Source organism: Ranitomeya imitator, chromosome 2 (assembly GCF_032444005.1).
Source record: "Ranitomeya imitator isolate aRanImi1 chromosome 2, aRanImi1.pri, whole genome shotgun sequence".
Classification (NCBI taxonomy): domain Eukaryota; kingdom Metazoa; phylum Chordata; class Amphibia; order Anura; family Dendrobatidae; genus Ranitomeya; species Ranitomeya imitator.
In genome coordinates, this window is record NC_091283.1 from 251,514,092 (window position 1) to 251,540,660 (window position 26,569).

Genomic DNA, 26,569 nt, shown 5'->3' on the forward strand with positions numbered 1-26,569 from the left:
TCCTTGTCGCGGGATGTGCATTCGTTTGTGCAGTCCTGTGGGACCTGTGCTCGGGCTAAGCCTTGCTGTTCCCGTGCCAGCGGTTTGCCTTTGCCTATTCCTGAGAGGCCCTGGACGCATATTTCCATGGATTTTATTTCTGATCTTCCTGTTTCTCAGAAGATGTCTGTCATCTGGGTGGTTTGTGACCGGTTTTCTAAGATGGTCCATTTGGTGCCGTTGCCTAGGTTGCCTTACTCTTCTGATTTGGTTCCATTATTTTTTCAGCATGTGGTTCGTTTGCATGGTATTCCGGAGAATATTGTGTCTGACAGAGTTTCCCAGTTCGTTTCTAGGTTTTGGCGGTCCTTTTGTGCTAGAATGGGCATTGATTTGTCTTTTTCTTCTGCATTCCATCCTCAGACAAATGGCCAAACGGAGCGAACCAATCAGACCTTGGAAACCTATTTGAGATGCTTCGTGTCTGCTGATCAGGATGATTGGGTGACCTTTTTGCCGTTGGCCGAGTTTGCCCTTAATAATCGGGCTAGTTCGGCTACCTTGGTTTCGCCTTTTTTTTTGTAACTTTGGTTTTCATCCTCGTTTTTCTTCAGGGCAGCTTGAGCCTTCTGACTGTCCTGGTGTGGATTCCGTGGTGGACAGGTTGCAGCAAATTTGGACTCATGTGGTGGACAATTTGACGTTGTCTCAGGAGAAGGCTCAGCGTTTTGCTAACCGTCGTCGGTGTGTTGGTCCCCAGCTTCGTGTTGGGGATTTGTTAAAAAACACAGATGCACCAATAAAATATAAAATGATATATGAATAATAATATAAATCTGAAATCAATAATATCAGTGCTCTGTGAAAGAATAGTGACTAAACACTAGAATGTGAAAGCAAACACTACAACCAAGACCTGGAGCGCCAAAGGGAGTGAATCCACACAGGAGATAAATATTAAATAGCCTTTATTATAGTGAAATGGCAACAAAGTTATACATAAAAATATTAAAAAATCAATAAAAACAAGTACGCGGTTTTATAACAGGACCATTAGAGAAAATATACAATTATGGTGATAAATATATGTGGTGACCTCCAGTACCGGTTAATACAGATAGAACACTAAAAAAATATAAAAATGTGTAAAGAAAAAAATAAAAAATAAAGAATTTTTTAAAAAAAAAAAAAATATATATACAATTATCTGTGTACTAAAACATATGTGCAAAATTGCAAAAACCAAATAATTAAATCGAGCAGCAAAAAATTAGTTATCAAAAGAAACTCACTGAATAGTGGCGTGTATGATATACGATATACCCTGTGTTAAAATATATATGTGCAATATTATAACATAAAATAAGAGCCAAGCTATCGGCTCAAAAGCACCGGATAAAGTGCATACGTACAAAAAAAAGGGGGAGATGCAGGAGATGGGCGAAAAAATAACTACAAAATAATGAAAGTGAAGCAGCACACAATTAGCGTGCTAAAATATGGTGCAAAAATATGAGGGATCTATCCTTGTGCCACATATGTTAGTGTGCAGAGCCACAAAAAACACACAGCCATAATATGCAATGTGCCATGGGTATTTTCTCAATGAGTGCAGAGCCACAAGTGAGACCAGTACGCAGCTGCAGGTAAAGTGAACACACCAGCAAGGTGCAAAGTGCAATGAACAAATAAAAAAGAAAGGTCACTGTCTGTAAATTACCTCTCGGGAGAGTCACCAGGTCCTGACACCGCGCACCCCGACGCGCGTTTCGGAAAACACTTTCCTTCGTCAGGGGGACCTTTCTTTTTTATTTGTTCATTGCACTTTGCACCTTGCTGGTGTGTTCACTTTACCTGCAGCTGCGTACTGGTCTCACTTGTGGCTCTGCACTCATTGAGAAAATACCCATGGCACATTGCATATTATGGCTGTGTGTTTTTTGTGGCTCTGCACACTAACATATGTGGCACAAGGATAGATCCCTCATATTTTTGCACCATATTTTAGCACGCTAATTGTGTGCTGCTTCACTTTCATTATTTTGTAGTTATTTTTTCGCCCATCTCCTGCATCTCCCCCTTTTTTTTGTACGTATGCACTTTATCCGGTGCTTTTGAGCCGATAGCTTGGCTCTTATTTTATGTTATAATATTGCACATATATATTTTAACACAGGGTATATCGTATATCATACACGCCACTATTCAGTGAGTTTCTTTTGATAACTAATTTTTTGCTGCTCGATTTAATTATTTGGTTTTTGCAATTTTGCACATATGTCTTAGTACACAGATAATTGTATATATATATATTTTTTTTTTTTTTAATTCTTTATTTTTTATTTTTTTCTTTACACATTTTTATATTTTTTTAGTGTTCTATCTGTATTAACCGGTACTGGAGGTCACCACATATATTTATCACCATAATTGTATATTTTCTCTAATGGTCCTGTTATAAAACCGCGTACTTGTTTTTATTGATTTTTTAATATTTTATGTATAACTTTGTTGCCATTTCACTATAATAAAGGCTATTTAATATTTATCTCCTGTGTGGATTCACTCCCTTTGGCGCTCCAGGTCTTGGTTGTAGTGTTTGCTTTCACATTCTAGTGTTGGGGATTTGGTCTGGTTGTCTTCTCATCATGTTCCTATGAAGGTTTCTTCCCCTAAGTTCAAGCCTCGCTTTATTGGACCTTATAAGATTTTTGAAATTATCAATCCAGTGTCTTTTCGTTTGGCCCTTCCAGCTTCCTTTTCCATTCATAATGTGTTCCATAGATCCTTGTTGCGGAGATATGTTGTACCTATGGTTCCCTCCGTTGATCCTCCTGCTCCGGTGTTGGTTGAGGGGGAATTGGAATATGTGGTAGAGAAGATTTTGGATTCTCGTTTTTCGAGGCGGAAGCTTCAGTATCTGGTCAAGTGGAAGGGTTATGGCCAGGAGGATAATTCTTGGGTTGTTGCCTCCAATGTTCATGCTCCCGATTTGGTTCATGCTTTCCATTTGGCTCGTCCTGATCGGCCTGGGAGCTCTGGTGAGGGTTCGGTGACCCCTCCTCAAGGGGGGGTACTGTTGTGAGTTCCGTTCTGGAGCTCCCTCCTGTGGTTGCTAATGGTATTTTTGCGAGTTCTGCCCTTGGGCTCCCTCTGGTGGTTTCGAGTGGAACTGCTGCTCCGTTAGGTAGCTGTAGCAGCTGCCTTCACTAACCGCCTTGCCTGGGTTTGTTATTTAAACCTGCTCTGGGCTTTAGTCCATGCCTGCTGTCAATGTTCTTGGTTGGATTTGATTCTTCCCTTGGATTTCTCATATGGCCAGTCCTTGTCTGCAAAAGATAAGTTTTACTAGTTTTGTTTGTCCATTTGTTTGGACTCTATTGCTTTGCATTTTGTCTCTTTTGTCCAGCTTTTCACTATGTCTTATTCAGGCTGGCTGGAAGCTCTGGGAAAGCAGATTTGCCCCTCCACACTGTGAGTCGGTGTGGAGTTCATTTTTGTAAACTCTGCGTGGATTTTGTAGTTTTTAATACTGACCGCACAGTATCCTTTGCTCTCTGTCTATCTAGTTTAGTATTGGCCTCCTTTGCTGAATTCTAATTTCATTTCTGAGTTCGTAATTTCCCTCTCCTTTCACAGTCAATATTTGTGGGGGGCTGTCTTTCCTTTTGGGGGTTTCTCTGAGGCAAGATAGCTTTCTATTTCCTTCTTTAGGGGTAGTTATATCTTAGGCTGTGACGAGGTGTCTAGGGAGTGTCAGGAACATCCCACGGCTATTTCTAGTTGTGTTGTTAGGATTAGGGACTGCGGTCAGTAGAGATACCACCTTCTCAGAGCTCGTTCCATTTTGCGTTTTAGCCACCAGGTCATTTCAGTGTGGCCTCTTAACCACCAGGTCATAACACTTATCTAGATGTGTGGTGAGCACTTTGACCCACCAAGGGCTTTCCAGAAGTTTATAATGCAGAGCCGCAAAAATAAAACAAACATTTTTTCCCACAAAAATTATTTTTTAGCCCCCAGTTTTGTATTTTCCCGAGGGCAACAGGAGAAATTGGACCCCAAAAGTTGTTGTCCAATTTGTCCTGTGTGCGCTGATACCCCATATGTGGGGGGGAACCACCGTTTGGGTGCATGGGAGGGCTCGGAAGGGAAGGAGCACCATTTGGAATGCATGTAGCAATAGTAGACACGGCACTCAGGGCTTCTTGGAGGTGCACAAGTTAGGTATCCAACCCGTCAGATATAAGCAATAAATTACTTGGCACTCAGGAGAATTTTTTCTTGATAAGAAGTGAACAATTCGTTTATTTGGTGCATCCAGTTCATATTTATTATTATTATTATTATTATTTATTGTTATAGCGCCATTTGTTCCATGGCGCTTTACATGTGAGGAGGGGTATACATAATGAAAACAAGTACAATAATCTTAAACAATACAAGTCATAACTGGTACAGGAGGAATGAGGACCCTGCCCACGAAGGCTCACAATCTACAAGGGATGGGTGAGAATACAGTAGGTGAGGGTAGAGATGGTCATGCAGCGGTTTGGTCGATCGGTGTTAACTGCAGGTTGTAGGCTTGTCTGAAGAGGTGGGTCTTCAGGTTCTTTTTGAAAGTTTCGATGGTAGGCGAAAGTCTGATGTGTTGTGGTAGAGGGTTCCAGAGTAGGGGTGATACGCGAGAGAAATCTTGTATACGATTGTGGGAAGAGAAGATAAGAGGGGAGTAGAGTAGGAGATCTTGTGAGGATCGGAGGTTGTGGGTAGGTAAGTACCGGGAGACGAGGTCACAGATGTATGGAGGAGACAGGTTGTGGATGGCTTTGTACGTCATGGTTAGGGTTTTGTAGTGGAGTCTCTGGGAAATGGGAAGCCAGTGAAGGGATTGACAGAGGGGAGAGGCCAGGGAATAGCGGGGGGACAGGTGGATTAGTCGGGCAGCAGAGTTTAGAATAGATTGGAGGGGTGCGAGAGTGTTAGAGGGGAGGCCACAGAGCAGGAGGTTGCAGTAGTCAAGGCGAGAGATGATGAGGGCATGGACTAGGGTTTTTGCAGATTCATGGTTGAGGAATGAACGGATTCGTGAAATATTTTTGAGTTGAAGTCGGCAGGAAGTGGAAAGGGCTTGGATATGTGGTTTGAAGGAGAGATCAGCGTCAAGGATTACCCCGAGGCAGCGAGCTTGTGGGACTGGGGAGAGTGGGCAGCCATTTACTGTAATGGATAGGTTCGTTGGGGGGGTCGCGTGAGATGGGGGAAAGATGATGAATTCTGTTTTGTCCATGTTAAGTTTGAGAAATCTAGCGGAGAAGAAGGATGAAATAGTGGACAGACATTGAGGGATTCTGGTTAGAAGGGAGGCGATATCTGGTCCAGAGATGTAGATCTGTGTGTCGTCAGCATAGAGGTGATACTGAAAGCCATGAGATTCTATGAGCTGTCCCAGGCCAAAGGTGTAAATATTTAAACATTTTCGGTCTAATCACAAGACCTTCAAAAAATTACATGATGCACAGTATATATACAAACGTGATACATTCTGGTCAAAATAATAAATACATCACTTGTTACACGACAGACAACAACAGTGGCGGTCTGAACGGATCCGGCCTGGTGTTCCGTGAGTCGTGAGCTTCGTTCAGGGGATGCTATAGACTGTGAACGTGTATAGGAAAATTGTACAGTGACAGTAACAAATCCTACCAATGGAATAGCCGAGTGGGAGGCAAATTGACCATCCCCAAAGGATACAGAATATGAAGTGACCTCCCAAAACGCGGGGTCACAGAGCTAAGGTGCAAGGTGAAAATGCCTAAAACATAAAAACATAAAAGCATGAACACATGAGTATACACATTGATGCCATAGTGCAGGTATCGTGTGGAGCGACTGGGCATAAGGCCCTGTTAAATATTCTGAGCTAACGGACCAGCCCTTATGTGTGTCCACCTAGAGCCTGTATGTAATGGATACAGATATGTAGGTATAAATATACAGTGTATGAGACCCAGATAGTACGCCTCCAGAGGCCCCAAAATAATACCTGGAAGACACAAAGACTATGTATGGGCCCACAAAGGTGCCGGCGTCAGACGGGGTCCGGGAGAAGAGGGCGCCTGGGAAACAACATGAGGGAGGAGCATGACATATCATATGGAAATGGATAAATTGCCCAAGCCAGGGAAAAAGGGAAAAATACCCTGATGCAGTCACTGTTACCTGGGAGTCCGGAGGTATGGGGGATGAGACCTATAGAGAGGCGAGATATTCGCAGAAGCGGTAGCGCTGTGGAAGAGAGAAGAAAGGGGTCAGTAACGGGGCTAAGGTGAGCGCAGGAGGGAGACGAGCGCTGCTGGGAGAGGGTATAGGAATTACCTAGAACCTCGGAGCGCACCGGCACCGTGCTGTAGGGGTCGCGTTGCTCCCAGGACTGGTGACCGGCAGTGGCACTTCCGGGTTTAAGTGCGTGCTGCCTGGCGGTCACCTGACCAGCCGCGTCATAGGGGACACGTGACCGGGAAGGCTGCGCACGCGCAGAAAAGATGCTGGCATGAGAGGAGCCAGTGAGGTGACCGGGGCCTGCGGCACCTGCGCAGAAGGAATAGAGCCCAAAGAGGCTGTGTGTGTGACAATAGCGGCCATATGTAGGGAGAGCCGCAGCGCCGGTCGGGCCGTAAGATAACCGGAGCGGTGAACAAGGGACTGGAGCAGATGAATGGGCAGGGCTGAAGACAAGTGTTAGAACACTCTGCATAAAAGATAGGCTAACCATGTAGATAAGAACAGGACCCTAAGAGGTGGTCACACAGATGCGATATAGAGATAGGGGTAACACTCTATATCAAAAATGGCATTGTGCATGAATACTGTACCATGTGGGGTAAGACCAGTGCTCGGTGCGAGAGGTGCAATTAACGGTTCTGTGGGGAAAAGACATGAAACAGTTAAAATCAAGACATAACTAGTCAAACAAGGTCAATATACCTGACAAATGTACTAACATCGTACACAGTATGTTACAAAAAAGCTGAGACATCATAGTCCCTATTAAATCCCTTTGGTTCTAGGGTCTGTAATGTGTAGATCCAGTATGCTTCCCTTCTTTGAAGCATTTTAGTACGGTTTTGGCCCCTTCTAGGGATGTCTACCTGTTCCAGAACCTGGAACCTGAGTTGGGAAATGCTATGATTCTTTTCAGAGAAATGATGTGGGAGGGGGAGGTGCGTCTTATTACATCGGATGGTGGACTTATGTTGGGCCACTCTATCCCTCACTGTTTGTGTGGTCTCGCCCACATAGGCCAGACCGCAAGGGCATTTGATAAGATAGACCACGAATGTGGACTCACAGGTGTAAAAGCCTTTTATGGGGATGGCCTTGCCAGTTTGTGGGTAAAAAACAGAGGGACCCTTTTGTACGTTACTACACTGAAGGCAGTTTAGGCAGGGAAATGTACCACGTCTCTGAGTTTGTAGGAAAGTTTGCTTAGGGACCACTGTGCCTGGGCCAACATCTGCCTTGACTAACCTATCCTTAAGGTTCCTAGCTCACTTAAAGCATGACAGGAAAGGCACTTTGAACTCTGGAATTTTGGGGTAGCTTTTGGTTAAAATGATCCAGTGTCTCCTTATGGTAGATTGTACTAGGCCAGAGAATGGGTGGAAAGTAGAAACGAAGGGGATTCTCTTTTGATTATCCTTGGGTTTACTATTTGATAGGTTCCTTTTGGCATCCGTCAGTACCCCAAGGGAATAACCCCTGTCAGTGAATTTATGTTCCATCTCAATGAGTCTAGTTTTTTTTATATTTTCATCGGAGACAATTCTGTCCACCCTATGAAACTGTGATTTCGGGATGGAGTTCTTAATGGAGGGTGGTGAAGGTCTTGTGATTAGACTGAAAATCTTTAAATTTGAACTGGATGCACCAAATAAACGAATTGTTCACTTCTTATCATGAAAAAATTCTCCTGAGTGCCAAGTAATTTATTGCCATTTGGAATGCAGATATAGATGGAATGGTCTGCAGGCGTCACATTGCGTTTGTAGAGCCCCTAATGTACCTAAACAGTAGAAACCCCCCACAAGTGACCCCATATTGGAAACTAGACCCCCAAGGAACTTCTCTAGATGTGTTGTGAGAACTTTGAACCCCCAAGTGTTTCACTACAGTTTATAACGCAGAGCCGTGAAAATACAAAATAAAAAAATTCCCCCCAAAATTATTTTTAGCCCCAGTTTTGTATTTTCCCGAGGGTAACAGGAGAAATTGGACCCCGAAAGTTGTTGTCAAATTTGTCCTGAGTACGCTGATACCACATATGTGGGGGGGAACCACCGTTTGGGCGCATGGGTGGGCTCGGAAGGGAAGGAGCGCCATTTGGAATGCAGACTTAGATGGAATGGTCTGCAGGCGTCACATTGCGTTTGCAGAGCCCCTAATGTACCTAAACAGTAGAAACCCCCCACAAATGACCCGATATTGGAAAATAGACACCCCAAGGAACTTATCTAGATGTGTTGTGAGAACTTTGAACCCCCAAGTGTTTCACTACAGTTTATAACGCAGAGCCGTGAAAATAAACAATCCTTTTTTCCCACAAAAATTATTTTTTAGCCCCCAGTTTTCTATTTTCCCAAGGGTAACAGGAGAAATTGGACCCCAAAAGCTGTTGTACAATTTGTCCTGAGTACGCTGATACCCCATGTGTTGGGGTAAACCCCTGTTTGGGCACACGGGAGAGCTCGGAAGGGAAGGAGCACTGTTTTACTTTTTCAACGCAGAATTGACTGGAATTGAGATCGGACGCCGAGTCGCGTTTGGAGAGCCCCTGATGTGCCTAAACAGTGGAAACCCCCCAATTATAACTGAAACCCTAATCCAAATATACCCCTAATCCCAACGGTAACTGGATCACCCCCAGATGCAGGGCCACAGGTTACTTGGTACCGGTCCTTTCTGTCTCAGTTCTGGGGTTGTCACGTTGGCTGGACCCGGTCCGTGACCCAGCTAAGGGGCGTCCAATAAAGAGTGATGGGATGTAGTGCGAGGAATAACGAGGACACAGGGTTCAGTTTCTTTACCTTTTACTGAAGGTTTCAGGATCCTCAATCCAGGGCACTTTCAACAGGGCTTTCTAAGACCGGCCGGTCCGAAGGCACATCAGAGTTCCCTTTGCAGGTGGAAATCAGTGTCTACCCACTAGCGCCTGTGTGTTGTAGTGCTTCCCTGCTGAGCATTCAGGATAGTCCTCACAACTTCTGTTCTCGTTCGTTCTAGATCTTTCTCTTCTCCGTCCCCCAGGTATGTTATGGCTAGGACGCACCTTTATGACAGATAGGCCTGGAGTTATTCTGGAACCCTAGTGTCGCCCCTCTCCCACGATTGCCTTAGGTGTTGTATGGTAGACAGCCAACCTGTAATTAACTGTCCTGCCGCTGTTTGAAGTAATGCGTGGAGACTGTTACTTCTTCGGCGCTCCGGCCACCGACTATGCGCCTCAGTAAGATGTTGCCGTTCTCAGGGCACGACTCCTACTGGATCTCCTTTATGCTGATCTTGTTTCTCACTGTTCCACAATATCCTTCCTTTCTTGTCTCTTTCTTAGAATACCGCCGCAAGGTAGTGCAGGCGCGGTTCCGTAACAATCTGTCCTTTCGCTAGGTACCTGCCAGATTTCCCAGTTCTGACAGGTCCTCCCTGGAGTTCTCCCAGGCCTCGTTCTGCCTAACTTCCTGTCCGACCCCTAGTTTTACCAATGTGAGAAGTGGCCCAGTAAATAAGCCTTTTGCCCCCCCTAGTGGCCGGAGTGTGAAGTGTAGTGTGTGCTTGGTGATACCTGGTCAGTAGAACTCCTTTAGTGCCATCAGACGTACCATCACTCCCCTTAGTGGCAGAGCGATGTTACTGCAATGACCAGATCTCTGGGGCGCTGCACTCCCCCCCCCCCGTTAAATCCAGTACTCCCGGACTGGGAAAAGAAGAACAACAATACATGTTAATAGAAAACACACAAAAATTCTCATATATATACTATGAACAAATAAACATAACAGTGCTTTCCGTTATGGAAGGTAAGGACGCTTGAACATTGCAAAAGATTGGTCATGCACAGTCCATGACTCCCAGTTCTGAAGGTGTAACCATAGAATACCAGGGACCCCGGGTAAACAAAGGGGCCCCTGTGAAAGTTTTGGAGTGATTCACTGTCCATCACACCATTGTCCATTTTTAACCTATAACACAAATATTTACACAAGCATTTTCAACCAAATAACAACTATCGTTAATATCGCCAAGGTCTATAACGAAATGGAGTCTGGTTCTTGGTGCTACGCGTGGACCTCCGCAGCGCAGGGGTTGCTACTGGCCTGACAGGACCCGCTACGCTTGCTATCGCTAGTGTAGTGCACTGTCTTCTAGCTACACTTCTAGTGATTCTGGGCAGCACTGGCATACTTGTGTCCTCAGTGCTACCACTATTAGTGTTGGGCATGTGTTATGAACTGGTGGTTTAGGAGCAACATGGGATGAGCTCTGAAGGAGGTGGTACCTGTTCTGACCGCAGTCCCTAAGCTCAACACAACAATAGAAGTAGCCGTGGGATGCTCCTGTCACTCCCTAGGCACCTCGTCACAGCCTGAGAACTAACTACCCCTAAAGATAGAAACAGGAAAACTATCTTGCCTCAGAGAAAATCTCCAAAGGATAGATAGCCCCCCACAAGTAATGACTGTGAGTGGAGAGGGAAAAGACATACACAGAATGAAACCAGGATGTAGCACAGGAGGCCAGTCTAGCTAGATAGATAGGACAGGATAGAATACTGTGCGGTCAGTATTAAAAACTACAAAAATCCACACAGAGTTTACAAAAATCTCCCTCCACATCTGACTAAAGGTGTGGAGGGTAAATCTGCTTCCCAGAGCTTCCAGCTTAACTGAATTAATCCCCCACACGAAGCCGGGGACCAACACACCGACGGCGGTTAGCAAAATGTTGAGCCTTTTCCTGAGACAACATCAAATTGTCCACCACATGAGTCCAAATCTGCTGCAGCCTGTCAACCACAGAATGCACACCAGGACAATCAGAAGGCTCAACCTGCCCTGAAGAAAAACGAGGATGAAAACCAAATTTACAAAAGAAAGGTGAAACCAAAGTAGCCGAACTAGCCCTATTATTAAGGGCAAACTCGGCCAACGGCAAGAAAGCCACCCAATCATCCTGATCAGAAGACACAAAGCATCTCAAATAGGTTTCCAAGGTCTGATTAGTTCGCTCAGTTTGGCCATTAGTCTGAGGATGAAACGCCGAAGAAAAAGACAAATCAATGCCCATCCTAGCACAAAAGGCCCGCCAAAACCTAGAGACAAACTGAGAACCTCTGTCAGACACAATATTCTCCGGAATGCCATGCAAACGAACTACATGCTGAAAAAACAATGGAACCAAATCTGAGGAGGAAGGCAACTTAGGCAAAGGTACCAGATGGACCATTTTAGAGAACCGGTCACAAACAACCCAGATAACAGACATCTTCTGGGAAACAGGAAGATCCGAAGTAAAATCCATGGAAATATGCGTCCAGGGCCTCTCAGGGACCGGCAAAGGCAAAAGCAACCCATTACCGCGGGAACAGCAAGGCTTGGCCCGGGCGCAAGTCCCACAGGACTGCACAAAAGCACGCACATCGCGTGACAAGGAAGGCCACCAAAAGGACCTAGCAACCAAATCTCTGGTACCAAAAATCCCAGGATGACCAGCCAACACTGAACAACGAACCTCAGAAATTACCTTACTTGTCCATCTATCAGGAACAAACAGCTTCCCCACTGGACAGCGGTCAGGCTTATCAGCCTGAAATTCCCGAAGCACCCGCCGCAAATCAGGGGAGATGGCAGAAAGAATCACCCCTTCCTTAAGAATGCCAACTGGCTCAAGGACTCCAGGAGAATCAGGCAAAAAACTCCTAGAGAGGGCATCAGCCTGAACATTCTTAGATCCCGGAAGATACGAGACCACAAAATCAAAACGGGAGAAAAACAGGGACCATCGAGCCTGTCTAGGATTCAGCCGCTTGGCCGACTTGAGGTAAATCAGATTCTTATGATCAGTCAAGACCACAACGCGGTGCTTAGCTCCGTCAAGCCAATGTCGCGTAGATATACCCAGACCGGCTAGGTGTTAGCTTTACGTGATCCAGCGCGACCAACTCGAGCGGCCGTTTGGTGATGATGGGCTGCAAGGGAGCCCGTTGGCTGTCACGATCCTTCCGGCGTAGGCTACATGGGCCACACTCTCGACACCACTTCTCGATGGCTTTCTTCATGCCGACCCAGTAGAACCTCCCACGGAGTAGCCTCTCCAGCTTCCTCCATCCGAAGTATCCTGCCCCATCGTGGTACGCTCCCAGGACCATGGGCACATCTTGTCTGGGGACCACAATCTGCCACACTAATTCATGGGTGCGAGGGTCGATGTTCCTTCGGCACAGCTTGCCATCGTGAAGAAACAGTTTGCCCCTCTCCTTCCACAACTGTAATGTCTCCTGTGGATCATCCGGGCAAGGATGCAAACCTGCCTGCGTCAGGAGCTCCTTCACCCGACGGACCGCAGGGTCACCATCCTGGTTCTCTGTCCACCCGTGGTGGGGCAGGGGATTCAACGGGGCGCCCTATTTGTTTCTGCGCCTGTTCTCCACCTGATGGGAACACTGTGTTGCCTTGGGACGATGGAAAGCAGGCAGCTCCACCTCTTCAAATGCTTCTGGGTCTTCCTCAGTTTCGGGTAGGTGAGGCATTCGGGACAGTGCATCGGCATTCGCATTCTTGTGCCCCGCCTGGTACTTGATGGTGAAGTCATAATTGGACAACCGGGCCATCCACCGCTGCTCCAAGGCGCCGAGTTTCGCTGTGTCCAAGTGCGTAAGTGGATTATTATCCGTGAAGACGGTGAATTTCGCTGAGGCCAGATAGTGCTTGAACCTCTCCGTCACGGCCCAAACGACTGCGAGGAACTCCAGCTTAAAGGAACTGTAGTTGTCTGGGTTCCTTTCAGTGGGGCGAAGCTTCCTGCTGGCATAAGCGATTACTCATTCCTTGCCCTTCTGGACCTGGGACAGCACAGCTCCCAGCCCCACGTTGCTGGCGTCCGTGTACAATAAAAATGGTTGGTCGTATTCCAGGTAGGCTAGTACTTCCTCTCCCGTTAATGCCGATTTTAAGCAAGTGAACGATCCTTCCAGTCCGTCGTTCCAATCCAACGGGGTATTCTTACCCTTGGGTTTCTTGGGCTGGCCCACCAACAGGTCTTGCAATGGTGCGGCCTTCTTGGTGAAGTCCTTGATAAACCTCCGGTAGTAGCCCACCAACACGAGGAACTGCCGGACCTCATGAATGTTACTGGGCTGTGGCCAGTCCCTGATCACCGTGACCTTGTCGGGGTCTGGGGCCACTCCTTCGGCACTCACCACAAGGCCCATGTACTGTACTTTGGGTTTGAGCAGATGGCATTTGGACGGTTTCACCTTTAGGCCAAAGTTGGACAGCGCTTCAAAGACCTCGGCCAGGTGCTTCAGATGGTCTTCATAGGTCTTAGAGAAGACAATGACATCGTCCAGATACAGCAGCACGGTCTCAAAGTTCTTGTGTCCCAAACAGCACTCCATCATCCTCTGGAACGTCCCCGGGGCGTTGCACAATCCAAAGGGCATGTAGTTGAACTCGCAGAGACCCATCGGCGTCGTGAAGGCTGTCTTTTCTTTGTCCGCCTCTGCCACGGGAACCTGCCAATACCCACTGGTGAGATCTAAAGTAGAGAAGTAATTAGCAGACTTTAACGCAGCCAAGGACTCCTCTATCCTAGGCAGGGAATATGCATCCTTATGTGTAATGCGGCTTAATTGCCTATAATCCACACACATCCTCATAGTGCCATCTTTCTTTCTAACGAGGACTAATGGAGCTGCACAGGGGCTACAGCTGTCTCTCACTACCCCAGCCTCCTTCATCTCTCGCAACATGTCCTTGGCACACTGATAATGAGCTGGGGGTAAAGGACGGTATCTTTCTTTTACGGGCGGGTGATCTCCTGTTGGGATGTGATGTTGAATCCCTTTTACCCGCCCAAAATCAAGGGGGTGTTTGCTGAATACCCGCTCATACTCGTGAACTACCCTGTAAGCCCCCTGTATCTGGTGAGATGGAGTAGCATCAGTGCCCACATGTAATTCTTGGCACCAATCTTTTGATTGCTCTGCAGAGCCGTTGTCCTCCGCCGACTTGGACGGAGCCAAGGGCCCGGGTGCCTGTATCACACTATTATTAACAGTAAACAGCTTGGCAAGTGTGACATATTTAGTTAGGTGGACTTCCTCCTCCCCGCAGTTAAGAACACGTACCGGCACCCTCCCCTTGCGGACATCAACCACCCCTCTGGCTGTCAGGAGGATAGGCCTATTCTCCGAATACACAGGTTCTACCAGGGCCTGATAGTCTTTACCCCCGAGACCTATGGCTGCCCGACACCAAATTAACATTTCACTCCTGGGGGTATTGCAATGGGGTTCAAATCACTCACTGTGACCCGGCAAATCTCACCACCAGTCAGCTCCACTTGCTGTCTCCGCATTAGGGCTCTGATTTCTTTCTGTAAGGCACGTTGTTCACTGTGACCAGCTCTCTCTGCTACTTGCTGCAACAAAACAATAACTTCTGCAAGACAATTTTCTATGACATTAGTACCGATGGTCATCATGGGGTTACGTTCACGCCGGTCAATATCAACAATGACAATTCCTTGGGCCTCCAATTCTACCCGCCCCACCTTAATAGTGACCTCTTTATATCCCACTTTCGGCAGTGGCTGACCATTGCTAGCTATTATGGTGAAATCATCATCAGGGGCACGGGTGATGTCAGTGTCCTCTCAATAACGCCTATAAAGAATGTAGGGCATAGTTGTCACCTGGGAACCAATTCTAGTATAGATGGTTAGCACTCGACCACTAAAGGCCCCTTCACATTAAGCGACACTGCAGCGATACCGACAACGATCTGGATCGCTGCAGCGTCGCTGTTTGGTCGCTGGAGAGCTGTCACACAGACCGCTCTCCAGCGACCAACGATGCCGGTAACCAGGGTAAACATCGGGTAACTAAGCGCAGGGCCGCGCTTAGTACCCCGATGTTTACCCTGGATACCATGCTAAAAGTAAAAAAAAACAAACACTAGATACTTACCTACCGCTGTCTGTCCTCCAGCGCTGCGCTCTGCTTCTCTGCTCTCCTCCTGTACTGGCTGTGAGCCGGAAAGCAGAGCGGTGACGTCACCGCTCTGCTTTCCGGCTCACAGCCAGTACAGGAGGAGTGCAGAGCACAGCGCTGGAGGACAGACAGCGGTAGGTAAGTATCTAGTGTTTGTTTTTTTTTACTTTTAGCATGGTAACCAGGGTAAACATCGGGTTACTAAGCGCGGCCCTGCGCTTAGTTACCCGATGTTTACCCTGGTTACCAGTGAAGACATCGCTGGATCGGTGTCACACACGCCGATCCAGCGATGTCTCCAGGGAGTCCAGCGACGAAATAAAGTTCTGGACTTTGTTCAGCGACCAACGATCTCCCAGCAGGGGCCTGATCGTTGGTCGCTGTCACACAGAACGATTTCATTAACGATATCGTTGCTACGTCACAAATAGCAACGATATCGTTAACAATATCGTTATGTGTGAAGGTACCTTTAGAGAAATGGTGCCAGTGAAAAGGAACCAAAAGTTCCGTAAAGTCCAAAATAAATATAGAATCACTGCACTCGATGAGAAAATATGCTTTCAAGTGAATACATTTTATTAACGGTGGTGGGTGAAGCAACAGTTTTTTTTGACGTTTCGGCCGGACTCTGGCCTTTATCACATAGTCGCCTTTAAGGTCACCGAAAGATTATTGGCACCGTATTTGGAATTTCTCAAATTGATGATATACATCCAGTTAAATGGATGGTCCAGGCGGGGTTTGTGGCAAGCCAAGGGAACGCTGTCCTGACCGTGACAACTGAGAAGAATTGGTGGTGTAGTAGTCCTGCAGGAGCAACGGCGTGCTAGTGCAGTATATGTGTACTGCACGGGAGCGGCGAGCCAGGGGAGCGCTGTCCTGCCCGTGATAACTGAGTAGGATTGGTGGCGCAGTGGTCCTGCGGGAGCAACGGCGTGCTGGTGCAGCAGGTGTGTCACCAGCACGCCGTTGCTCCCGCAGGACCACTGCGCCACCAATCCTACTCAGTTATCACGGGCAGGACAGCGCTCCCCTGGCTCGCCGCTCCCGTGCAGTACACATATACTGCACTAGCACGCCGTTGCTCCTGCAGGACTACTACACCACCAATTCTTCTCAGTTGTCACGGTCAGGACAGCGTTCCCTTGGCTTGCCACAAACCCCGCCTGGACCATCCATTTAACTGGATGTATGTCATCAATTTGAGAAATTCCAAATACGGTGCCAATAATCTTTCGGTGACCTTAAAGGCGACTATGTGATAAAAGCCGGAGTCCGGCCGAAACGTCAAAAAAAACTGTCGCTTCACCCACCACCGTTAATAAAATTTATTCACTTGAAAGCATATTTTCTCATCGAGTGCAGTGATTCTATATTTATTTTGTCACCTGGGAACCGGTGTCCAGCAAAACGTTCATGGGGATACCGTCGATCACGATGGGGAGAACAGGACGCCCCCCGACGTATTTGTCTCTTCAATTTTTCGGGCCTGGGCGTTCTACTCCTGGGGGTTGGCCCTTGGCCCCTGGGGTTGCTCGATTAACTGACAGTACCTTGCAAGATGCCCCACCTGATGGCAGCGGCGGCAGATAGGTCGTCCATCCTGATGAAAACGATTGTCATCTCGGCCTCTGGTCGATGGAACCCTCCTTGGTCGTTGCCAGGGGACATCCTCTGGACTGGAAGCCAGCTGGATCTTCTCCTTGGGGGCCTCCTGTAGGGACTGGATGGTCCGGGCTAGGGCAGCAACGCTCCTGGTCAGTTCCTGTACCTGGAGGCGTAGTCCTGCAGGGGAGTCGTTGTCCAGGATCTGGACATCGGCCTCGGCGGAGACAGGTGCGTCCGGTGCCACCTCCTGGTGGTATGTGAGGGCTTGCCGCCTGGGAAGTGTGGCACGGCTGTGCTGCCGCTCCGGTAGCGCCTGGATAGCTTTATCTTTGAATTGCGCGAAAGTCAGATCTGGATTCTGCATGGCCAGGAAGTGTAGCTGGGTCCTTTGGTTACTGCACAGGAGCCCTTCGATGAACCGCTCTTTCAGGAGTTTATCTTCATCTTGCATGCTGTTTGGGTCACTTTGCTTGATGGCCCGCAGCGCCTCCTGCAGATTAAGGGCATAGTCCCGTAAGCTATCCTGCGGCCGCTGCTTGCACCCATAGAACGTCAATGTAATTTCCATAGCGGTGCGGGTGTCAAAGGTGGCTTTAAGCTTGGCAAATAATTGATGCTCGGTTTTCTTGTCCGCAGCGGGCCAGGACTTTACTTCCCTCAATGCCGCTCCAAAGAGTTGGCCGATTATCATATGAACCTTCTGAGGCTCCGTCAAGGGATAAAACTCGAGCAGGCTACAAATCCCTTCTTTAAAGTCAGTTAACGTATGAGCTTCTCCAAAGTATCGCGGGAGCCAGGAGACCCCTGGTAGGTACGGCATAGAGAAGGGCATTATGGCTGCTGTAGCGGCGGCACTATCTGGCTGGTTGGTGGGAGCGGTAAGCCCCGCGGCCTCTGGCGGTGATACCGGGTTTGTGGCTGCGCTTACCGCGGAATCCGGAAGTGCTTCCGAGTCTGCAGCTGTGGCCGCCGCCTCCGCTCCTCCGGGGTCCGACATGGCCGTTCCTCCCCCTTGCTAATCGGTCGGGGTCGGGGTTCTCCTTCCGGGGTCGGCGCCTCACCCCGTCTTCCGCTCTGCGCGCTTTTCCAGCCGGCTCCACCCACGAAGCTATGGCTCCTCCCTTCGCGCTCCACACGGCGCGGCAATGGTGGATTTTTGGCGGCAAATAGTGGTACACAGTCTTTGCAATAAGTCACAGTTCCAAGGCACACATGACCTGATTCTTCAGGCTTAAGTAGAATCCTGTTCGTGACGCCAAGTTGGATCACCCCCAGATGCAGGGCCACAGGTTACTTGGTACCGGTCCTTTCTGTCTCAGTTCTGGGGTTGTCAAGGTGGCTGGACCCGGTCCGTGACCCAGCTAAGGGGCATCCAATAAAGAGTGATGGGGCATAGTGCGAGGAATAACGAGGACACAGGGTTCAGTTTCTTTACCTTTTACTGAAGGTTTCAGGATCCTCAATCCAGGGCACTTTCAATAGGGCTTTCTGAGACCGGCCGGTTCAAAGGCACATCAGAGTTCCCTTTGCAGGTGGAAATCAGTGTCTACCCACTAGCGCCTGTGTGTGCTTCCCTGCTGAGCATTCAGGATAGTCCTCACAACTTCTGTTCTCGTTCGTTCTAGATCTTTCTCTTCTCCATTCCCCAGGTATGTTATGGCTAGGACGCACCTTTATGACAGGTAGGCCTGGAGTTATTCTGGAACCCTAGTGTTGCCCCTCTCCCACGATTGCCTCCTATGTCCTTCTTAGGTGTTGTATGGTAGACAGCCAACTTGTAATTAACTGTCCTGCCGCTGTTTGAAGTAATGCGTGGAGACTGTTACCTCTTCGGCGCTCCGGCCACCGACTATGCGCCTCAGTAAGATGTTGCCGTTCTCGGGGCACGACTCCTACTGGATCTCCTTTATGCTGATCACTGTTCCACAATATCCTTCCTTTCTTGTCTTTCTTAGAATACTGCCGCAAGGTAGTGCAGGCGCGGGTCCGTAACAATCTGTCCTTTCGCTAGGTACCTGCCAGATTTCCCAGTTCTGACAGGTCCTCCCTGGAGCTCTCCCAGGCCTCGTTCTGCCTAACTTCCTGTCCGACCCCTAGTTTTACCAATGTGAGAAGTGGCCCAGTAAATAAGCCTTTTGCTCCCCCTAGTGGCCGGAGTGTGAAGTGTAGTGTGTGCTTGGTGATACCTGGTCAGTAGAACTCCTTTAGTGCCATCACTCCCCTTAGTGGCAGAGTGACGTTACTGCAACGACCAGATCTCTGGGGCGCTGCATAACCCTAACCACACCTCTAACCCAGACACACCCCTAACCCTAATCCCAACCCTATTCCCAACCGTAAATGTAATCCAAACCCTAACCCTAACTTTAGCCCCAACCCTAACCCTAACTTTAGCCCCAACCCTAACTGTAGCCTTAACCCTAGCCCCAACCCTAACCCTAGCCCCAACCCTAACCCTAGCCCTAACCCTAGCCCAACCCTAGCCCTAATCCTAACCCTAGCCCTAACCCTAGCCCTAATTTTTATTTTCAACATCAGAAAAAAAGGCAGCAACACTTACCTGCCCAGATCTTAGAACAAATGCACTGCAGGGTGCAGCCAGCCCATAAAGCAAGATGTTAGCAACACAGGTGCAAAATACCAGATCAACAGCCACTCTCCACATACCCACTCCTGGAGGGGGTGACTGCCCAGTATACAATTGCACAATAAAGGCCCACATAGGGCGTTGTTCACACAATGGTACTGCATAGTGTCTGGTTCACAGTCTATTAGTCACGCCCCTACTTTTCGATTAGGCGGGCTGGCCAGTACACACTTATTGCATCCCAATGCGAACACCCCTCATGCGAGACCGAACGTGTTTGGGCTTGGCTGCACCCCGAAAAATATAGTGCAAAAAATAATCAAAAATAGTGAGGTATTGGTTGATATTTTGGCCAAAATACGCAAGCTCATAACCCGCGCCAAGGGTCCCCACGCTTATGAGTCCTACACTAAACTAAATAGCAAAGCCACTAGAGACTCAAGGTCTACAAAAATTCAATTTTCAACAGCAGAAAAAATGGCAGCAACACTTACCTGCCCAGATCTAACCCTAGCCCTAACCCTAACCCTAGCCCTAATCCTAATGGGAAAATGGAAATAAATACATTTTTTTATTTTTTTAATTTTTCCCTAACTAAGGGGGTGATGAAGGGGGGTTTGATTTACTTTTATAGCGGGTTTTTTAGCGAATTTTTATGATTGGCAGCCGTCACACACTAAAAGACGCTTTTTATTGCAAAAAATAGTTTTTGCGTTACCACATTTTGAGAGCTATAATTTTTCCATATTTTGGTCCACAGAGTCATTTGAGGTCTTGTTTTTTGCGGGACGAGTTGACGTTTTTATTGGTAACATTTTCGGGCACATGACATTTTTTGATCGCTTTTTATTCCGATTTTTGTGAAGCAGAATGACCAAAAACCAGCTATTCATGAATTTCTTTTGGGGGAGGCATTTACACAGTTTCGCGTTTTGGTAAAATGAATAAAGCAGTTTTATTCTTCGGGTCAGTACGATTACAGCGATACCTCATTTATATCATTTTTTATATTATGGCGCTTTTATACGATAAAAACTATTTTATATAAAAAATAATTATTTTTGCATCGCTTTATTCTCAGGACTATAACTTTTTTATTTTTTTGCTGATAATGCTGTATGGCAGCTCGTTTTTTGCCGGACAAGATGACGTTTTCAGCGGTACCATGTTTATTTATATCCGTCTTTTTGATCGCGTGTTATTCCACTTTTTGTTTGGCAGTATGATAATAAAGCGTTGCTTTTTGCCTCGGTTTTTTTTTTCTTCTTATGGTGTTTACTGAAGGGGTTAACTAGTGGGACAGTTTTATAGGTTGGATCGTTACGGACGCGGCAATACTAAATATGTGTACTTTTATTGTTTGTTTTTTTTATTTAGATAAAGAAATGTATTTATGGGAATAATATTTTTTTTTCATTATTTAGGAATTTTTTTTTGTTTTTTTGTTTTTACACGTGTGGAAATTTTTTTTTTAACTTTTTTACTTTGTCCCAGGGGGGACATCACAGATCGATGATCTGACAGTTTACACAGCACTCTGTCAGATCACCGATCTGACTTACAGCGCTGCAGGCTTACCAAGCCCTGCTCTGAGCAGGCTCTGTGAAGCCACCTCCCTCCCTGCAGGACCCAGATGCCGCGGCCATCTTGGATCCGGGCCTGCTGCAGGAAGGAGAGGTAAGAGACCCTCGAAGCAACGCGATCACATCGCGTTGCTGCGGGGGTCTCAGGGAGCCCCCTCCCTGCGCGATGCTTCCCTGTACCGCCGGCACACCGCGATCATGTTTGATCGCGGTGGATCGCGCTGGACGTACTATTCCGTCCATGGGAATTAAGGCCCACCCCACATGGATGGAATACTACGTCTAAAGGCAGAAGGGGGTTAAATGCCGCTGTCAAATGCTGACAGCGGCATTTAACTACCGCTTCCAGCCATCAGGCCGGAAATGAGCGCATCGCCGACCCTCGTCATGTGATAGGGGCTCAGCGATGCGTTGGCATGAAAACCAGAGGTCTCCTTGAGACCTCTTTGGTTGTTAATGCCAGACTGCTGTGAGCGCCACCTTGTGGTCGGTGCTCACAGCAATGTAGTAAATCTACTACATAGGGGCGGTCTGACGATCGCTCCTATGAAGCAGAGCCGATCGACTTGTACCAGCTTCTAGCCTCCCATGGAGGCTATTGAGGCATGGCAAAAGTAAAAAAAAAATGTTTTAAAAAATATGAAAAAAAAAAATGAAAGTTTAACCCCCTTACCCCCAAGGGTGGTTTGCACGTTAATGACCGGGTCAATTTTTACAATTCTGACCACTGTCCCTTTATGAGGTTATAACTCTGGAACGCTTCAATGGATCCTGATGATTCTGACATTGTTTTCTCATGACATATTGTACTTCATGATAGTGGTAAAAATTCTTAGATATAATGTGCATTTATTTGTGGAAAAAATGGAAATTTGGCGAAAATTTAGAAAATTTCACAATTTTCCAAGATTGAATTTTTATGCCCTTAAATCATAGAGATATGTCACACAAAATACTTAATAAGTAACATTTCCCACATGTCTACTTTACATCAGCACAATTTTGGAACCAAATTTTTTTTTGTTAGGGAGTTATAAGGGTTAAAAGTTGACCAGCAATTTCTCATTTTTACAACACCATTTTTTTTAGGGACCACATCTAATTTGAAGTCATTTTGAGGGGTCTATATGATAGAAAATACCCAAGTGTGACACCATTCTAAAAACTGCACCCCTCATGGTGCTCAAAACCACATTCAAGAAGTTTATTAACCCTTCAGGTGTTTCACAGGAATTTTTGGAATGTTTTTTTTTTTTTTAAATGAACATTTAACTTTTTTCACAAAAATTTAATTCAGCTACAATTTGTTTTATTTTACCAAGGGTAACAGGAGAAATTGGACCCCAAAAGTTGTTGATAAATTTGTCCTGAGTACGCTGATACCCCATATGTGGGGGTAAACCACTGTTTGAGCGTATGGCAGAGCTTGGAAGAGAAGGAGCGCCATTTGACTTTTCAATGCAAAATTGACTGGAATTGAGATGGGACGCCATGTTGCGTTTGGAGAGCCCCTGATGTGCCTAAATATTGAAGCCCCCACAAGTGACACCATTTTGGAAAGTAGACCCCTTAAGGAACTTATCTAGATGTGTGGTGAGCACTTTGACCCACCAAGTGATTCACAGAAGTTTATAATGTAGAACCATAAAAATAAAAAATCCTATTTTTTCACAAAAATGATCTTTTCGCCCCCAATTTTTTATTTTTCCATGGGTAACAGAAGAAATTGGACCCCAAAAGTTGTTGTAAAATTTATTTTGAGTACGCTGATACCCCATATGTGGGGGTAAACCACTGTTTGGACGCATGGCAGAGCTCAGAAGGGAAGGAGCGCCGTTTGACTTTTCAATGCAAAATTGACTGGAATTGAGATGGGACGCCATGTTGCGTTTGGAGAGCCACTGATGTGCCTAAACATTGAAACCCCCAACAAGTGACACCATTTTGGAAAGAAGACCCCCTATGGAATTTATCTAGATGTGTTGTGAAAACTTTGAACCTCCAAATGTTTCACTACAGTTTATAACGTAGAGCCGTGAAAATAAAAATTCTTTTTTTTCCACAAAATTATTTTTTAGCCCCCAATTTTGTATTTTCTCAAGGGTAACAGGAGAAATTGGACCTCAAAAGTTGTTGTCCAATTTGTCCTGAGCACGCTGATACTCCATATGTGGGGGGAGAACCACCGTTTGGGCACACGGGAGAGCTCGGAAGGGAAGGAGCGCCATTTGGAATGCAGACTTAAATGGAATGGTCTGCTGGCGTCACATTGCGTTTGCAGAGCCCCTGATGTACCTAAACAGTGGAAACCCCCCACAAGTGACCCCATATTGGAAACTAGACCCCCCAAGGAACTAATCTAGATGTGTTATGAGAACTTTGAACCCCCAAGTGTTTCACTACAGTTTATAACGTAGAGCCGTGAAAATAAAAAATATATTTTTTTCCCACACAAATTATTTTTTAGCCCCCTGTTTTGTATTTTCCCAAGGGTAACAGAAGAAATTTGACCACAAAAGTTGTTGTCCAATTTGTCCCGAGTACGTTGATACCCTATATGTGGGGGGGAACCACCGTTTGGGCGCATGGCAGAGCACGGAAGGGAAGGAGTGCCGTTTGGAATGCAGACAAGGAACTTATCTAGCTGTGTTGTGAGAACTTTGAACCCCCAAGTGTTTCACTACAGTTTATAAAGCAGAGCCATGAAAATAAAAAATCTTTTTTTTCCCACTAAAATTATTTTTTATCCCCCGATTTTGTATTTTCCCAAGGGTAACAGGAGAAATTGGACCCTAAAAGTTGTTGTCCAATTTGTCCTGAGTACGCTGATACCCCATATATTGGGGTAAACCACTGTTTGGGCACACGGGAGAGCTCGGAAGGGAAGGAGCACTGTTTTACTTTTTCAACGCAGAATTGGCTGGAATTGAGATCGGACGCCATGTCACGTTTGGAGAGCCCCTGATGTGCCTAAACAGTGGAAACCCCCCAATTATAACTGAAACCCTAATCCAAACACACCCCTAACCCTAATCCCAACCATAACCCTAACCACACCTCTAACCCAGACACACCCCTAACCCTAATCCCAACCCTAATCCCAACCACAAATGTTATCCAAACCCTAACTTTAGCCCCAATCCTAACTTTAGCCCCAACCTTAACCCTAACTTTAGCCCCAACCCTAACCCTAATGGGAAAATGAAAATAAATACATTTTTTTAATTTTTTATTTTTTCCCTAACTAAGGGGTTGATGAAGGGGGGTTTGATTTACTTTTATAGCGGGATTTTTGGCGGATTTTTATGATTGGCAGCCGTCACACACTGAAAGACGCTTTTTCTTGCAAAAGATAGTTTTTGCGTCTCTACATTTTGAGAGCTATAATTTTTCCATATTTTGGTCCACAGAGTCATGTGAGGTCTTGTTTTTGCGGGACGAGTTGACATTTTTACTGGTAACATTTTCGGGCACGTGACATTTTTTGATCGCTTTTTATTCTGATTTTTGTGAGGCAGAATGACCAAACACCAGCTATTCATGAATTTCTTTTTTTTGGGGGGGGGGGGAAGGCGTTTATACCGTTCCGCGATTGGTAAAATAGATGAAGCAGTTTTATTCTTCAGGTCAGTACGATTACAGCAATACCTCATTTATATTTTTTTTATGTTTTGGCGCTTTTATACGATAAAAACTATTTTATATAAAAAATAATTAATTTTGCATCGCTTTATTCGGAGGGCTATAACCTTTTTAATTTTTTCGCTGATGATGCTGTATGGCAGCTCGTTTTTTGCGGGACAAGATGACGTTTTCATCGGTACCATGGTTATTTATATCCGTCTTTTTGATCGCGTGTTATTCCACTTTTTGTTTGGCGGTATGATAATAAAGCGTCGTTTCTTGCCTCGTTTTCTTTTTTTTACCGTGTTCACTGAAGGGGTTAACTAGTGGGACAGTTTTATAGGTCGGGTCGTTACGGACGCGGCGATACTAAATATGTGTACTTTTATTGTTTTTTATTTAGATAAAGAAATGTATTTATTGGAACAATATATATATATATTTTTCTTTATTTAGTATTTTTTTTTTTATCCTTTTTTACATTGCCCCAGGGGGGACATCACATTATAGTGACAGGTCGATGATCTGACACTTTGCAGTGCACTGTGTCAGACCAGCGATCTGACAGACACTGCAGGGAGGCTTCCCTGCGCCTGCTCTGAGGAGGAGGTAGGAGACCCTCGGAGCAACGTGATCACATCGCGTTGCTCCGAGGGTCTCAGGGAAGCACACAGGGAGCCCCCTCCCTGCGCGAAGCTTCCCTATGCCACCGAAACATTGCTTGCAATCATATTTGATCGCAGTGTTTCGGGGCTTAATGTGCCAGGAGCGGTCCGTGACCGCTCCTGGCACATAGTGCCAGATGTCAGCTGCGATAGTCAGCTGACATCCGGCCGTGATCGGCCACGCTCCCCCTCTGAGCGTGGCTGTTCGCGCTGAACGTACTGTCCCATCCCTGGGAATTAAGTCCCAGTTCACATAGACGGGATAGTGAGTCCAATGGGATTAAGGGGTTAAATCACCCCCCTTTCACCCCATTCAAAATAAAACAATAAAAAAACAAACATACACATATTTGGTATCGCCGCATTCAGAATCGCCTGATCTATCAATAAAAAAAGGATTAACCTGATCCCTAAACGACATAGGGAGAAAAAAATTTAAAACGCCAGAATTATGTTTTTTGGTCGCCACGACATTGCATTAAAATGTAATAATGGATGCACCAAAATGGTATCACTAAAAACATCAGCTCGGCATGCAAAAAATAAGCCCTCACCTGACTCCAGATCACGAAAAATGGAGATGCTACGGGTATCGGAAAATTGTGCACATTTTTTTTTCTTTTTTTTAAGCAAAGTTTGGAATTTTTTCTTACCACTCGTAATGACCTGGAGAATCATAATGGCAGGTCAGGTTTAGCATTTAGTGAACCTAACAAAACATGTGGGATTGCACTTTTTTTGCAATTTCATAGCACTTGGAATTTGTTTCCCGGTTTCTAGTACACGACATTGTAAAACCAATGGTGTCGTTCAAAAGTGCAACTCGTCCCGCAGAAAACAAGCCTTAGCATGGCGATATTAACGGAAAAATAAAAAAAGTTATGGCTCTGGGAGTGATGGGGGCAAAAAAATGAAAACACAAAACCTAAAAAGGGCAAGGTCTTGAAGGGGTTAAAATCCCTTGAAGCTAGTGAGCACAATCTAATTGGTCAGTCAGATAAAGATAAAGTGGTGGGGCTGGACAGGGCCTTATAGGGACTGGAGGTCACTGTAATGGTGAATTCGGATGACACATATCAAGTATTGAGCGGTGATCCAACTGCAAGATATCAGGCTGGACTGAAAAGTCTGCTGGTGGAATGCAACATCATGTCGGCTAAAGAAAGAGAACACGTGTGGGTACATGATCCTAAATACCAATGTTTCATTGTATTCCCAAAACACATAAAGAAACATTTCCCCCCAAATT

General features: G+C 46.2%; 1 long non-coding RNA gene across 1 annotated transcript; it reads right to left on the minus strand.

The window, feature by feature from the left end:
• Positions 1-4,299: 4,299 nt before the first annotated feature.
• LOC138667354 (uncharacterized) lies at positions 4,300-6,284 on the minus strand. The gene is made up of 3 exons (XR_011318723.1): positions 6,205-6,284; positions 5,737-5,797; positions 4,300-5,640 (listed from the first exon to the last, which is right to left on the minus strand). It is a non-coding gene; the product is annotated as an uncharacterized lncRNA (long non-coding RNA).
• Positions 6,285-26,569: the final 20,285 nt, after the last annotated feature.